At 44.7% G+C, this 14,786-nt stretch overlaps 1 long non-coding RNA gene across 1 annotated transcript; it reads left to right on the top strand.

Annotated features, from left to right (window-relative positions):
• Window positions 1–867: 867 nt before the first annotated feature.
• On the top strand, window positions 868–14,532 carry LOC119151384. Its single transcript, XR_005105400.1, has 4 exons — window positions 868–986; window positions 10,324–10,413; window positions 10,494–10,623; window positions 14,449–14,532. It is a non-coding gene; the product is annotated as an uncharacterized LOC119151384 (long non-coding RNA).
• The last annotated feature ends 254 nt before the right edge of the window (window positions 14,533–14,786 follow it).

The raw sequence follows: 14,786 nt of genomic DNA, 5'->3' as shown, positions 1-14,786 counted from the left end.
CTTTTCTCCGATTCCTTCCCAGCTCTGTTACAGCTCCCAGAGAGAGATTTTCAGCAACAGCTACCCAGCAGTCCTACTTAGATACCAGAGTCTGTTGTTTTGGTTTTTTTAAACTTGTTCCTGATCTTTAGGGTTGTCTCTAGTGTAAACCTGTGTCTGTGCTTCACAAATGTTTCCTACTGAAATATTTTCCAGGTGTGGTGCCCAAAATGCATCAGGTACCTTGGCCTAATTCCCATTGACTTCAGTAGGAGTTAGGCAGCTGTCATTGCAGAAAGTGTGGACAGGTGTTAAGGGCAGGTTTGGGAGATTTTGTAACTCGATGCAAGAGGAGCAAAACAGACCGAAGGAAGCCATGGTTTCTGTGATTCTAATTCTATTGCAGTCAGAGGAAGTTCCTCCATTAATTTTAATAAAAAGAGAAATAAAGTACAAATTGGGAAATCAGAGGGAAGTCAGAGAATTTGCCAACGAGTTTACTTTTCTTAAGGGTATGGAATCATTTTCATAAACCAAGGGAATATTCCTGATTGTTGAGATCTTCATTCTACATTAGAAATAGTGTGGCTAAGTATTTTTGTATGTGAAATTAAATTCTTCAAAAAAACCTGTTTGAATAATTTTTCACAAGCAACTGCAGGAATAATACTGACATACTGGAATGATATAGTCAAGATCCTAAACTAAATCCTACTTAGTACTCTGAATCTTTTGTGTTTGAATGTATTTCCTCTCTTCCTCAACCCCGTTGCTGGTGCACCGGTTATATTGCCTAGTACGGCCTTCTGAAAACAGACACATTTTTATTTGCATGCAAATTGGTAGGAGGCAGCTTGCCTCTAAATACTGTGCTAATCATTACAGGTTCCTTGGTTCATCAGGACTCTGATGCCTAATTGGCTGCAGGATTGCCTGTAACTCTCGACAGCCTGATTCGGAGCAATAGGAATTGTTGAATCTACATAATAAAGCAAGTGTGATGAAAGGTGAGTGCACACCTACTTTTTATGTGCGTTATCATTCTCGTCAAGGTCAAATAATTTTTTTCATTCCAGATATACATATTCATAGAGCCTGTGCACAACTAATGAGTTGGAAGATTAAATGGTTGTGGATTAAGAACAAACCCTACTGTTCTCCTAATTAGACTAAAAGTTACTTAGTTCATCTGATTAGAATTCGGAATTCAAACCAGCTAACGCACCAGCACAGTGCACCAGCACAGTGCTCCTCGGCTCCTTGCAAAACCTGAGTGTAGGAGTCACTGGAGCAGATGAACAGTCGATTTCATCCAGTGCCCCCACATGTCAGAGAGCCCAGTGCCACCTCTGAAGGATCACTGGAATCCCCCCCAAATTTCTACAGGAGAAAATTGACCCGGGGCAGAGGGGCCGTGCTGACAGCGTTAGCTGACACACAAGATCTCCAGCCAGGATCAATTTCATGTCAGGCTTTAATATTGTAGCAGGGACATTACTTCTTCTAGTTCCTGGTAATGGACATATTACCCAAGATACCAAGATAAGTCCTTGCTCTTGCTACTGCCATACATTAAAATGTGTCTTTTCGATACGTACTAAGTTATATAATTACCAACCGTCATTCCAAGGAGTCCTTGCCCTAAGCTTCAAGTGTCACACTTTTCCCCTAAGCTTGGAAGCAGTTGTACTGGTCCCAGGGCTGGGAAGGGGCATCCTCGGGCTTAGAAAACCTTGGGAGACAAATAGCCAGGTCTAACAATAGGCGTGAGTCAGTCATTTTGCAGCTAGGTGATTTGATTTCCTGTTGCTCTGCATGTTTTGGGGAACAAAGCTTTATTAATGCTTTATCTGCAACATCCTCACTTCCACCAAAAGGATCCCTCTGTGCATTATTTTCCTGACGTGTGCCGTGTATCACTTCCTCCCGCTCCCCAGCCGCGCAGCTGCTCCTGCTCCAGCTGCCTGCGCAAGGAGTTTTGGCAGAGCTCCTTAATGAATGCGGCTCCAAGATGCTTGGCTCAACTTCATGGCACCCATGGACATTTGTCCTTTGCCTCTAATCTTCTGAACTGCAGGAGTGTTCAGTTTTGGGGCTTCAGATGCTTCCTGGTTTTATTCAGGTGTAGGAAAGGGGAGAAGGGAGGGTAATAGAGGGTCTGTTTAAATGTAAAGGAAAAAGATAATGGTTTGGGGCTAGGTTGTCCTAGTTCTTTCTTTTTTTTTTTTTTTCTTTTTTTTATCGTGTGTGTGTGTGTGCGCGTGTGTGCGCATGCATTTATTTCAACTTCTCTGTTTGAAGGGGGGAGCAGACCACAGGGTCTGACCTGTGTATTTAACGAAAGGAGAGCACTGAATGAGAGAATTTCAAGAAGTTTTCACAGGTGTATTAAAATAGCATAAGCTTCGTGTTTCCTTAATGAAAATGGGAGCAATGTGTGTCTTTCCACAACAGATATGAAACAAAGAGAACTAAGAAATGTGTTGGCATTCACAAGAGCAGGAAAGTAACGCTGTTCCTGTCGCTGTTAGAAGGTTAAAATCCTGCCTGGCAGCCTATAAACTATTTAAACGATCCTACAGAAATTTCACTTACTGAATCATCTTTGGGATTTATAGCTAAATCCTTCACCCCAATTGAAGACCCAATGTACTCACAGTCCTGCCGGAAAATGCACCTTAATGAGGGGAAATTGTAACACTGGACTGAAAAAAAAAAAAAAAAAAAAAAAAAAAAGCCCTCTTCAGCAGAGGTCCTTGCTGCAGTCCTCACTTCACATGGCCATTGAGATGATGGCAGCTGTGCTGCTGTGATCATATGTGACCTAGATTTTCCTCACAGTAGTCCTGTGCTCTCCCTGATCTTGTGTAGACCTGAATGAATTGAATAGAAACATTTCTGGATGCTTTCAGAGAGCAATGATCTCTTTTTCTTCTTCTCTCTCTCTTTGTCTTCAAACCACAGCATCTGTTCCCCTTGTGGTTTTGTCTCTTTGCTCTCACGCGGTGGTGGTGAAAGAGGACAGGGCTGGCGGAGCTTTAATTTGGGTAATGGTGGATGGGGAAATCGGGGCAGGTGCAATTCCTCCTCAGTGTATGGCGGTAAGACTCGAGCCGGTGGATTTTAGCACAGAATGTGTACAGAGGAGGATAGGAGGGCTGTTGGGAAGGTATCTTGGAGGGGTGAGACTTACAGCGTGAGGAAGCCCTGAGTTTCTGCACTGACCGTGGGGCTGAGCCTGGTCAGGAGTGCTTTTGGATGCTATTCATAAACTCTCCTGCCCAGACTCAGAGATTGCCCTGATTCTCTGTGGGAGAAAGCCTGGAGAGGCTCAGCTCCTCGCTCATGCCCAGGCTCTTGTTTGTGCTGTTTGGCTGGATGAGGCGTGGGCAGGAATAAGCTGTTGCGTTACAGCTCCCAGCAGAGAGTCCGAGGCCATCCCCGGCTGGTGGTACGGGGGCTGCTGGTCCTCAGACCCGTGGTTCTCCTGAACATAGCTTTTTGACTCCTCACTCCCCAGCTCAGACACCAGTACCATCTGTGTACGTGAACAGAAATCACTCCATTTGGCGGGGCAAGGGGGGTCTTGGTTAAGGTACTTGGAGGAAACGAGACAGATCTGGTTTGATTTCCCTAGGGGGGACAACAAGGCCTTGCAGCAAAAAAGGCTGCAGCAATCTGTAGGGCAGACTGCTAGTATTTCCTTCCTTCCTTCCTTCCATGCAGATCCTGCTGAGTCTGTTGAAATTTCAAGTTTCTAGGATTGGATGCAAGTTTTTTTTAAACTTAAATCAAGCAACTAGCACTTAACAGTCAGAGTCCGGTGGAGACTTTTAGACAGCATTCTGATAGGAACAAAAATAAACACTTCTTCTCTGCTTGGGCTCATATGTAAAATAAATTGTAATGATCCCATCATTTGCTTTGCAGAGAGCTGTGAGGACGACTTCTCTTTAGTGCTGTCTTCAGTTACAGAGCTGTTCTGACAGTGGCGAGTCAGTGTTACAGGTGGTGGGTGGGGGTTCCTTCCGAAATTTTATATAACTCCAATATTATCTGTTTCTGTGATTGACTTGACACATGAATTCAAAACAGTTGGAGCTTCTCTCCCACTCTGGTGTAGCAAACTGGATGTGAAAATGACACTTCCCCCTGGGAGCTGATAGTTTGCCATGCGGTGCATGGTGTTGGGTTCCTTTGTTCGCTGAATGTGGCACTTGGCAAGTGTTTTTTGCCACTTCAGGATTGTCAGTTCTGTCTGCTGAAGGCCAAGATAAAGCTTCGCAAAAAGCCTTTCTCTCCAAACAAATCTTCTCCGTAATGTACTGACTCAATGACAAAGGAACCAGGGGCTTAGAGGTGGTTTGGATATTTTTCCACCTCAAAGTGTGCACTCTTCCCTTGTCATGCTTTTATTTTAATGTGGTATTTCCTACCCTGCTGTAAACACCAGGGTGGTGTTTTTTGTCTTGTGACTCGGCAGCGTTTTGCCATGACATTCCTTTCATAACGTGTTGCTGATAGCACTAGATGTGCTGCTGGCTGCTTCCAAGGCTTATCAGAGGGTTTGTACCGAGAGCACTTAGATAATCCCATGAGGGGATGCATTAGCAATAAGAAACCTGTATGAAGCACTGTTGTGATACATTTGCGACAGAGGGGTATAAAATAGATGGGAACAAATCTGTGGTCCTCTAGAAAGTTGTGATTTCAATACAGCATGGTGAAGCAACCTGCATAAAGTGTCTTGGTCCGTAATGGTGCTGGTTCATCTCTAAAGTGACCTCGGTTACTTACTGACAGCGTAGTGCCAGGGGTGTAAGGCTGGGCAGCAGCATCTGTTCTTCGGAAGCCCAGTGTGAAAGGCACGTTGGTCATTATAAATGTAAGTAACAGAAATGTGAGAAGTATTCTTACCAATGAAACTTGCTCGGCTCTTGGTTTTGGTCGAAGAAAACAGATCAGATTTGTCGTAGGGTTCACAAAGGTGTCTGAATACTTCAGTGATCCTCAGCAGCTGTGACTTGATCCACCTTAGTGGAATTTTTCACCTCAGCAGCTTTGCCTGTTGAGGTGAAGCCTCACCATTTTTTCATTGGGTTTTATTCTGCTGTATTATTCCTTACGCACCAACAGCTTGAGGCATCAGACATGCATTCAGAATTACTGTGCTTTCAAATCATATGCAAATGTTCCAACCGAAGTCATAAATTGGTGTTTTGGCTTGGTTTTACTGGCTCCTATAACACAGAATACAAATCACAAGCCACCCGAAGATACTGAATCCTATTTTGTGCACCATGTTTTTCCCTGCAATTTGGAATTTGTATGCTCAGCTCCTAATGGGGGAGCGAGGGTGATATGTGTATAGGGACAAGGCAAAAGCCATAATTCATGGTCAAACAGGAGTGAAAGGAAACACTTGTACTGAAGGGGACCTCTCCTGTGTGTCGTCAGGACTGCCACAACCTCCAGCTGCCAGAACAACCTCTAGGGCAGTGGGATAAATGTCTAAATGTAGGAAGACTGCAGCAGTGGGCAACAAATCTGCAAAAGTGGAGGTAAAATACATGCAGTCCAACTGCAGATCCAATTATAATCAATGTAGGTTGTTTTAGGGACTTTGCAGAAACCAGGATTTGACTTCACAAGATAAAATGAGAAATTTAACAGGGATGAAGAAAGGCGTTACCACGCTATTCATAACACTCCTTGTTAGAAGCTGCCAGCTTCTTCCTGCATAAAATGAAGGAAGCTACAGGTGATGGAAAAATAAATTGGTCCCTGTGGGCACAGTGCTTTTGACTATACATGTGTATTAGGGATGAGGCTGGTGTGCTCCGAACTGCAGGTGAAATGGCAGTAGTGGTGCATGGAAACCTGGTGTGCCTCAGTGATGCTGGAGAGCTGCTCAGAAATGGTCAGGGTAATGCCACATTTTATTCAGGCTGAGGCTAAAATAAACCTTTCCAAGAACACAGAAGTTGCTTGTTGCCAGAGTAAGTGGCAGATTGTGTGAATGCTGCTGAATTTTCTGCTCCCTTCTCACAGTTGTGCCTTGCAGTGTGGGGCTTGCCGAAGCTGTAGGAGAACATTGTGGTACAATGAGGAATTGGATGTAGCTTCCCGTGGGTCAACCCAGCTCCTCATTGCTGGCTCATCTCCTTGGGTGCACTTTTGAAGCACTGAGTTGTACATGCTGCTGAAAAATGTCTGCAGCTTTTAATACACGCACACACACACCCCATACAGCTTTGGCTTCAGTGTGAGGCACAGTTACGTGGGCAGGGAGAAAATGTTCTCTGAATTAATCCATCATAAACATAGCGCCTGTCCTGTAATAGTTGGGATTGGAGAATAACAAACTAATAAACCAAAGTCTTCCATTTCATCCCTTCTTGTAGATCGCATGCTGAAGGCTTCTGAAAAGTGCCTCTGTCTCAGCCACAAGCTAGTAGCAGAGACGACCTTACAGCTTGCATTAGTCAGATGTGCTGAAGAAGAAATATTTGCTGGCTTTGCCTGGAAGCTCGCAGCTGGGGTAGGTTTTAAATTTAATTGTGCTGGGCCAAAGTTTTACAGTAGCTTTCTCTTGTCTAGAACAGCAATATTTAGAGCAGGACACTTCTGATCACCCCACTGAGGCTCTCTAGTCTCATGAAGGCTTTCTGGCCTGTAGTTATCCCTGGATATTTCACGCTGTGTAATACCACGGAGCTACTGCCATGCTCCTGTGGCCATACAGAGCAGCTGTAACTGGGCTATGGGTACTGGACTGGCGTGGTTTTGTCTGGACTGGTATGAGGTGAGCGAATGGTGACAGAAAGGGAGCAGGCTTGTCTGGAGGACCTGGATTTGCTTTCCAAGATGTTGAAGTCCCAGCAAAATGTGAGATATTTGAAAGCTGCTTTCATGTCTGTCTGTGCTGCCCAGAAAGAGCTGAGTGTGGCCAGATCTCGTCCGCACTGCAGGTTTCCCAGTGAGCTGAAGGTGAAAAATAGCTTTCCTTAATCCTGTTCCACCAGGAGTGTGTGTGATAAGCCCAGTCCTGGAAAACACAAATGCTTGGCTGGTTATATGTGTGAAATATATATATATACACATGCATGCATGCACACACATGTGTGTGTGTGTATATATCAATATATAATGGTCCTGCTATCTAAGAGAACTTAGCACCTCTGTTCTCTACCCTTTCAGATGGTGTCTTTTTATCTTTCCTGTGGCCAGTTTTGAGTTGACAGCTTTTTTTTTTTTTTTTTTTTTTTGGTCCATGGAGTCTTGTGAAGCTTCTCTCAGCTGTGTTACAAACATGAAGGTTCTCTCATACGATTCAGGTGCACAAAGCTAATAACTAAATGGCAGAGGAGAACTGGCCTTAGGGGTTAATTTAGTGCCTTCTTTCAAGCTACAGCTGTGATACTCTTCTTTAGTAACAGGGCTCTAAGCTCACCTAGGGTAGTCTGTGGGCCTTCTGATGATAGTCTGTAGGCTTAAACCAGTTTAAGGAGTACAATGTCCCCTTCCGAGGGAGCTCAACATATATAGGCGGTGCTCGAAATCATCTGGATGCCAAAGCAGTGCTTGTATTATAACAAGAAAGACTGGAAATTTTAATCTGGGTATCCAGGTTCATATCAAATTCAAACAGGTTCTACTTCAGCTATGGAAAATAAGACTTTCCATGGCAGCTTGAAGGCCAATGAAATCACAAGAATTACTGTCCTTTTCTCCAGGATGATTTCATATTGTGGTTTATTGCATTAATCATGTGCTCTGCACCCCAAATCAATGGGAAATTGACTTTGCAGTGAATTGCTGTTCATTCACAAGATAAGATCCGTGGTTGTGTTGGCTTTTGGCAGTACCAGTCTCCTCTTCTGTGGCCTCTGAACTCCTGCCTGGCTTGTCCCAGTTTTTTATAAAATCATCCACTTGTCCTGTTGGCCACATCCATCAGCTTATTCAATCCCTAAGGAGCTGATACATTCCCTTCAAGTTCCACAGCTCTCCCATCTGTTCTATTGTCCTTCTGTTTTCTTCCTCACTATCTTTCCTCTGCAAAAATTGTACCCAGAATGGGGCAGTAGATTTTGCATAGAGGAGAAATCACACAGGGTGTATCTACCAAGTTGTTGCTTCTCCCTCAAGTTATTTCTTTCACTGTCACTTTTCACCCCAAGCTCTTGCTGGCCTCCATAGACTAAGGACAGAGATATCAGGAAAATGCAGCCTCAGATGAGTTTTTTCTCTCCAGTCCTCCTCCTGTATCTCCACGTTTTCTCTGTCTGGTTTCTTGCATGTGGGGACAAAAATTTTTTGATTCTGTGTGGATAATATGATGGTGAAATACAACATTTGCTAAGTGGACCACCTGTAATCTTGTCTTCACAGCTCCTCTTCTTATGCTTACATCTTGAATGTGAGATGCAGATTTGTACTTTTTCCTTCCCCTGCAGCAGAGCCACCCTGGAACAAAGCACTGGCTTTATTGTATGTAACAGGTCCTAGAAAGTTGCTTAGATCTTTATTTCTGAGCTTGGCACAAATAATGTGGCGTGAGCATTTTCAATGGTGTTCTCATTATGAAGGTAGAACTTTTCCCTGGAACTGTACAATCATTTTTAGAAAAGAATTGGGAGCAATAAAATGAGGATGGAAGCTCTTCCCTCAAACCTTTTCTGTTAACTGACAAGAAAGGATGCCATTTGCTTCCTTTGCAAATAAAATGGATAAAATGGTACTAGTGATACCTGAAAATATCACATAAAATGTGGTAATAAAAGGCAGCCTTGGTATCTGTTGAGAATGGGCATTGTTCTTATTCAGTCTCAGTTGTGATGAGAAACTTGTCTTCCAGACCTGACTGCATAACAGGCTATTTTGAGGAGATTGTCTCTTTACATTGCTTGACTGTGATTTTACAGGCTTTTAAAAATATATATTTAAAGCAGGCAAAAGGATTATGTTACAAAAAATTGCACATGGAAATGAAAGCTCCTTCAATCTTTGAAAAATCTTTCTTAATATTATATAATAAGAAATACATAACTGTGCCTATTTTTGCCATAATTTGCTTTCATTTGATGATATTCAGTAGTAAGATTTATTGTTACCCGCATGGAAAATATCTTGCCTGGGGGTGGTTGAAATAGATCCTGCAGACAAGTCATCAATCAGCTCGTGTTTATCTCTTCAGAGATCAGTGATATCAGTGACAGGAACAATTTCAGCCAATCCAAGAGTATTTACTGATAATAAAAGGAAATGTTCATGTGGATTTATACTGCATCTCTCACCAGAGGTCACACAACATTTTTGCAGGAGGGCCAATTTATTGAGCTTCATTTAACGATAAGGCATGGGGGGCTTGGAGGTGCCCGAGCCCCCTGCTCAGGCAGGGGCAGCAGCCCTTACCCCGACACGTGCTCTGGCCGTTGCTCTCTTCCTGGGAGAGGGTCTAACTTTGCCTGTGGAGGGTGGCATGCAGAGAGCTTTAGTGGTAGCACTGGTCTCCCTGTCCCTATCGCTAACGAGTTCAAAGGATTTAAGACTAAGGCAGACAAAAAGATCTTTTACGTCAGATGAATAGCATGCAAAATGGTTGCCTTACATTTTGATGAAGTGAATTGTAGCTTCGAACTTAACTCTGCTATAATTTTAAAGCACAAGGTCTTATATTTGTGTCCCTGATAGAGAGGGTTTTCAAAATTTTATGACAACATGCAGAATATTTATAGGTATTGACTGCAGGGTTCAGGACAAAGATCTGTTGTCCTTGAGGCAAAATAACAACCCTGACTTTACCTACTATTTGCCTCGCAGTGTAATCAGCCTGGAACTAAGACTGCAGTTGTTATTTAACCTGTGTATGACAGAAGTTTTCTTTCTCTCACTTCTGCTTTATTTCTTTGTAAAAATCAGTATTTATACTTACTGAAACAAAGAGCACTTTGAATCACAACATGAAGTGTGTGTTCTTTAAAAAGTTATAAAGGAGTCTTTTTTGTTTGATTTTTGTGTTACTGGAACATTCATTTCTGTTTGAGAGGAAACTTGCTCGATGTGGACAATAGAGATGTTAAGATCAGGATGAATGTCTGAGAGATAATAATAGTGAATAAAAAAAATGCAGCAGTTCGGGACTCATATTTTCCAGGGACTGCAAGAACTCAGTTCTGGGCTGTGTTTTAAATCTAAGCCCCATTGTTCCTGACTGGGTTCTGAGTCTGTCCGAAAGACGACTTCTTTGTTGCTTTGAGCAGCTTCAATCTGAAGCACTTGAACTGGTTTCATATTGTAAGCAAAAAATTTTAAGATGTACGTGTATTTTCATTCTTCCAGCTACAGGATGTAAAGCAAAGCATCTTTTCACTGTTTCCTGTTGAACATGAGCGGAGTACGCTGACACCGGCAAAAGTAATTTGACCTACGGTGAGCCTGTGTGTGGGGTGGCCAGCAGTTATCAATGGTACGTGATATGTGCCATTAATATATTGCTCCTCTTATGCCAGGGAACATGCCTTGTGAGGCAACACAGCGCTAGCGAAAACTTCACCTCAGGCATCCCGACAGCCTGGCTTATGTGTTGTGGCGATGCTGGCTGTACAAGCTGACAGGATTTGTTCTCCCGAGAGATACGAGGTAGGCGAGAACATTTTTTTTTTTTCCTCTTGACTGTGTTGCACTTGGTAGCAATAATCATACACTTGCAGTGTCAGGACCAGAATTTAGTTGTGCCCTTTTACAGGTGAATACCCTAGGCTGGCAGTACAGGGTTGTTTTTCTTCTTTTCTTTCTCAGTCAGTATGATTGTGTTTGGGGTTTTTTTACAAAGCAAATGGTACTTCAGCTGTGAAACACTGAGCGTGACCCACCCTTGGATGCTTTGCCATTCACCCTGGCTGTGTGCAGGACCCTGGGAAGCTGCTTCCCGTTCACGGACGGGATTTGTTAGTGGGTAAAGTTATTCTCCTTGTAAGAAGTTATTTGGAAATGCTGTCACCCACCCTTTTAACACTCACCAGTTAAACTTCTTCCCTTTCAAAATGCCCCCACAACATTTCCTGGCCCAGCCCAGCACCTCCCTTTTGCTTCTGTGTCTGTGCCTGTCTCCAGTGTCACATCATGTGTGAAACAGCCTTTCATACCAAGAACTACGAGAGTCCCAGATTCCTGTGTCACACTGCATTTGTAAGCCTAACTCTGCTATTGACAGATTGCTGGTCTGTGAGACGGCTGTGACAATACAACCTGGCAAATATTAGCCTGGAAGATACTCGGGGGGGCTTGTTGCCATCAGCAAACCTGGGGTCCCTAAGAGGTCATTGTCACCATCAGCAGGGGTGAAGCCATCCGGTAGGATCGTGTTAGTGCTAGCACAGAGCATGAACTTCTGAGAGGGGACTTGGCACTGGCTGATGCTCAAGGGCAACTGTTGGAGCAGCTTGTGAACAGGCAGCTTGCCAGCTAGACGGGCATAGCTGTGGACAGCTAATAGACCGTGTGTGTGTGGGGAAGGCAAGATGCACAGCTGGGAAATGGGGAAGAGATTTCTGTAAACTTCTGCTCTGAGGGGTAAGAGTACGTTCAGGCGATGCCAATCCATGGAGGAGTAAAGAAATGATTTCTGGCAGCTAAGACAGGTTCTTGGTCCGGCTGAGTCTGACAGAATGCTGTGGGGGAGAACTGGAGATGTCATGGTTAATGAGTATGGAAATTATATCAGTAGCTTGGCCATCTAGGTTTTAAATGTTGTCAATCTATAACATACAGTACTTCAGTCTAACATTTTCTGGCTGCCTAGTTTAAGGCATAAAAGCAGGCAGCCTCTCTGTAATGAGTCAGTATCTATAGACAGCAAGCTGTTGCTAGCAAAGCAGAAATCTTGGCTTGTCATCTCAACATGTTTAAATTAATCAGAAAAGATGGGGGGGGGGGCAGGAGAGGAAGAGGGGTGGGTTTCTTTTGTTTTCAAGTCTTTGACTCACCTGACAAACTGAATTCCCCATGATTTTTATGTCTCCCTGCTAGGCCCGCAGGAGTGTTATCTTAATTCCTCTCTTCTCAGCTGTGTGCACTCCAGCTCATGAGCTATTCGGTGACCCTCTTGCCCAGGTCATCTTTACATCCTGGAGTGGTTTTAGAATCTGTGCCACCAATGCTGGGATAAGGCAAAACCCATTTACTGTAAACACATTGCCACCCAGCATTTCGGTCCTGCAAAGGATAATTACCGAAACTCCAAGGCAAAGGTGTTGTGTATTTTTTCAACTGGTGTATGGAAAGGATCCTCTTCGAGTCTAATGAGTCTGTGGCTCTTGCAGACATCCAAGTGAGCCTTGCTGTCTCCAGAAGAGACAGAAAGTGACTCTGGGAAGGCAGAGTGTGGAATCTGACACTACTGTGTAATTGAGGAAAAAGAGGCCGTATGCATTATTTATGAGCCTAAGGCTGGGCTTAATGTTAACAAGTGAGAAGAAAGCGGCTTCAAAACACTGGCTTTCTGCTCTTCCCTGTAAGAAAGGCTTCTGTTTTAAATGGCTTGCGTTTTAGAGCAGGAGGGAGACAGAGCTGTTATTTATACCGTGCCTTATTTCATGTGCGTGGTGGTGTACAGGATTGAGGGAGAGGCAAGGATTGCCCCAAGGAGCGCACTCTGTTCGCTCATGCTGTGGCAAAGATGTGTCACACATGCTGCCCTATAACTAGCTAATCCCAATCAGCTCCAGGCAAAAGATTTCACTGCAAGAGAGAAGCAGGCAGAGTTGCTACCCATTTGGCATTTCCATTGGGCCGGGACAGTTTTAAAAAGCTGAGGCATTTTCTCTGAATCACTCTATCCACCAGATGCCCTCTCCTTGCAATCACTGTCCAACTTTGGAGTTAGATGAGCTGGTCTTGTGGCTTTTGTTCTCTTATGGATCCCCTGTCAGCAGGGTCTGTCCTGTCTGGTGTTAGGGTACAGGCTGGAAATGGCATGAGCAGTCCAGCTCAGGCTTTTGCGAAGTCTCACTGCAAAATTCCGCAGATGTGCTGGGGGTTTGGGTATTTTAGCTGTTGTTTTCTAGAGAAACCAGGCCTGGCTGGCTAATGTGAAGTTTTGCTATCAGTGATGGTAATGTGTGATTATGGGCAGCAAAAGGTATTAGGTACTAAAGAGCATGGGATGCTGAGCTGCCTCTTTTCCTGGGAAAACACGGTGCGGGCAGAGGTGTAGGGCAAGTGTCTCCCTGTGGAGAGTTCACCTTCCTTACTGAGCAAGTGTTGCAGTCGCTGTCTGCATGGCAGTTGCACCTGGAGGCCCCAAGCAGAGCTTGAACTCTTGCTGGACTTCTTTCCAGGTAAGCATATCCATTAAAGACCTCACCACAGCAGGGTGAAGCTCTTCTCTCAGTCCCACCCGGCAGATGTAAGTGACACTGCCTGTTGGTACCCACTGGATGTAGCCCTGCTTGGGTTGGAGCCTGTGGTTGGCATGTTTCTGTTGCAGATCTGACACCCAGCACTAATCCATGGGCTTGTATTTCCAAAAGTTGTATCCTGGTATTTTCTGCAGGCCCTAAAAGGTAAAAATACCCACCAAAACAACCCACTTTCTGCTCTTTGTAAAGGCCACGGGCTTATCTTGTCGCCATTGCTGCATTACAGCCAGCTGTCCTTTCTATGGTACAAAATTTAGGTGCTTTTTTGCTTCCTGGTGTGATCCTGAGCAGCTGGTGCTTTGTTTCTAGGAGGAAAATTAGCCCGGTGGGGTAAGTTGAGAATAACTAGGTTTCTGTAAAAGTCAGGAAGCAAAAAGTGAACACCATTGCGCTGGAACTGATGGGGGGAAAGTACTCTGTGCCTTGATTTCTAATACTGGCTCATTGATTCTTCTCTTGGTTCAATCAGCAGTTACTGCTTCTCCTTAATCCAGGTTTATAACTACTTGGTGGAGTGGGTTCTTAACAGAGATACCCCTGAGAAATCCGAACAGCGGGGTGGCGGGGAAGCTGAAGAACACTGGGATCTCACCTGCGGCCCAGAACCAATGTATTAGGGCAGGGAATTGGTGTTTCTAATGGGCTCCACTTGAAAGCCACTTTGCAGGCAGCTTTGTGGCTGCACAGCTTGCATGATGTCCAGAGGGACCAGAAGGCACACACCTGAGTGGGGAAAACCAATAGCACTTTTTTTCTAATATGAAAACAGGAGTAGTGTGAAGTTTTCCCTGCCCCCGAGCTTATTACAGCAAAGAAGGTAATGGCAGGAAGGACTAAAGAATAAGGATGATTTTTGTAAAGGTGGGGTTGGAATAGGAGAGGCTGGAGGTGAGGCACGGTGGGGGAGGAGGCAGCCTGTGTGGGGACTAGTGAGTCACGCATCCTCCAGCAAGCAGCACTGACTCACTGGGAAGATGATCGTGCTGCTGTTCCCTTTCTGCTGAGGCTGAGGAACAGTCAATTGATTCTCAACTTTACTTTGCAGGCTCCCCAGTTAGAGAGCGAGATGTAAAAGGGAAGAAGCTGGAGATAATGGAAAACTAAAGCGAGAAGCAAAGGTGAAGCCAAGGCAAGTGCAGCCTGAGCGGCTGGCGTTTCTGCAGGGGTTCCCTGCCGCAGGGGGAGGGGAGAATCCCCTGGTGCATGGGCTGGATGCCGAACAGTGGTTCAGCTCCTGCAGCCAGGCTATACACCAGGTCTCCAATGCCCGTTTGTGTTCTCTGTGCTGCAGGGTCCAGGCTCGGGTGCTTTCAGCACTGCTGCTCCCAGCGAGGTACTCCTCGGAGCCAGACTTCGTAGCATGCCACCTGGGAGAGGTGCCAC

This window comes from Falco rusticolus, chromosome 7 (genome assembly GCF_015220075.1).
Source record: "Falco rusticolus isolate bFalRus1 chromosome 7, bFalRus1.pri, whole genome shotgun sequence".
NCBI lineage: Eukaryota > Metazoa > Chordata > Aves > Falconiformes > Falconidae > Falco > Falco rusticolus.
Note: the sequence above shows the minus strand (reverse complement) of the source record. Positions and strands in the feature narration are given on the sequence as shown.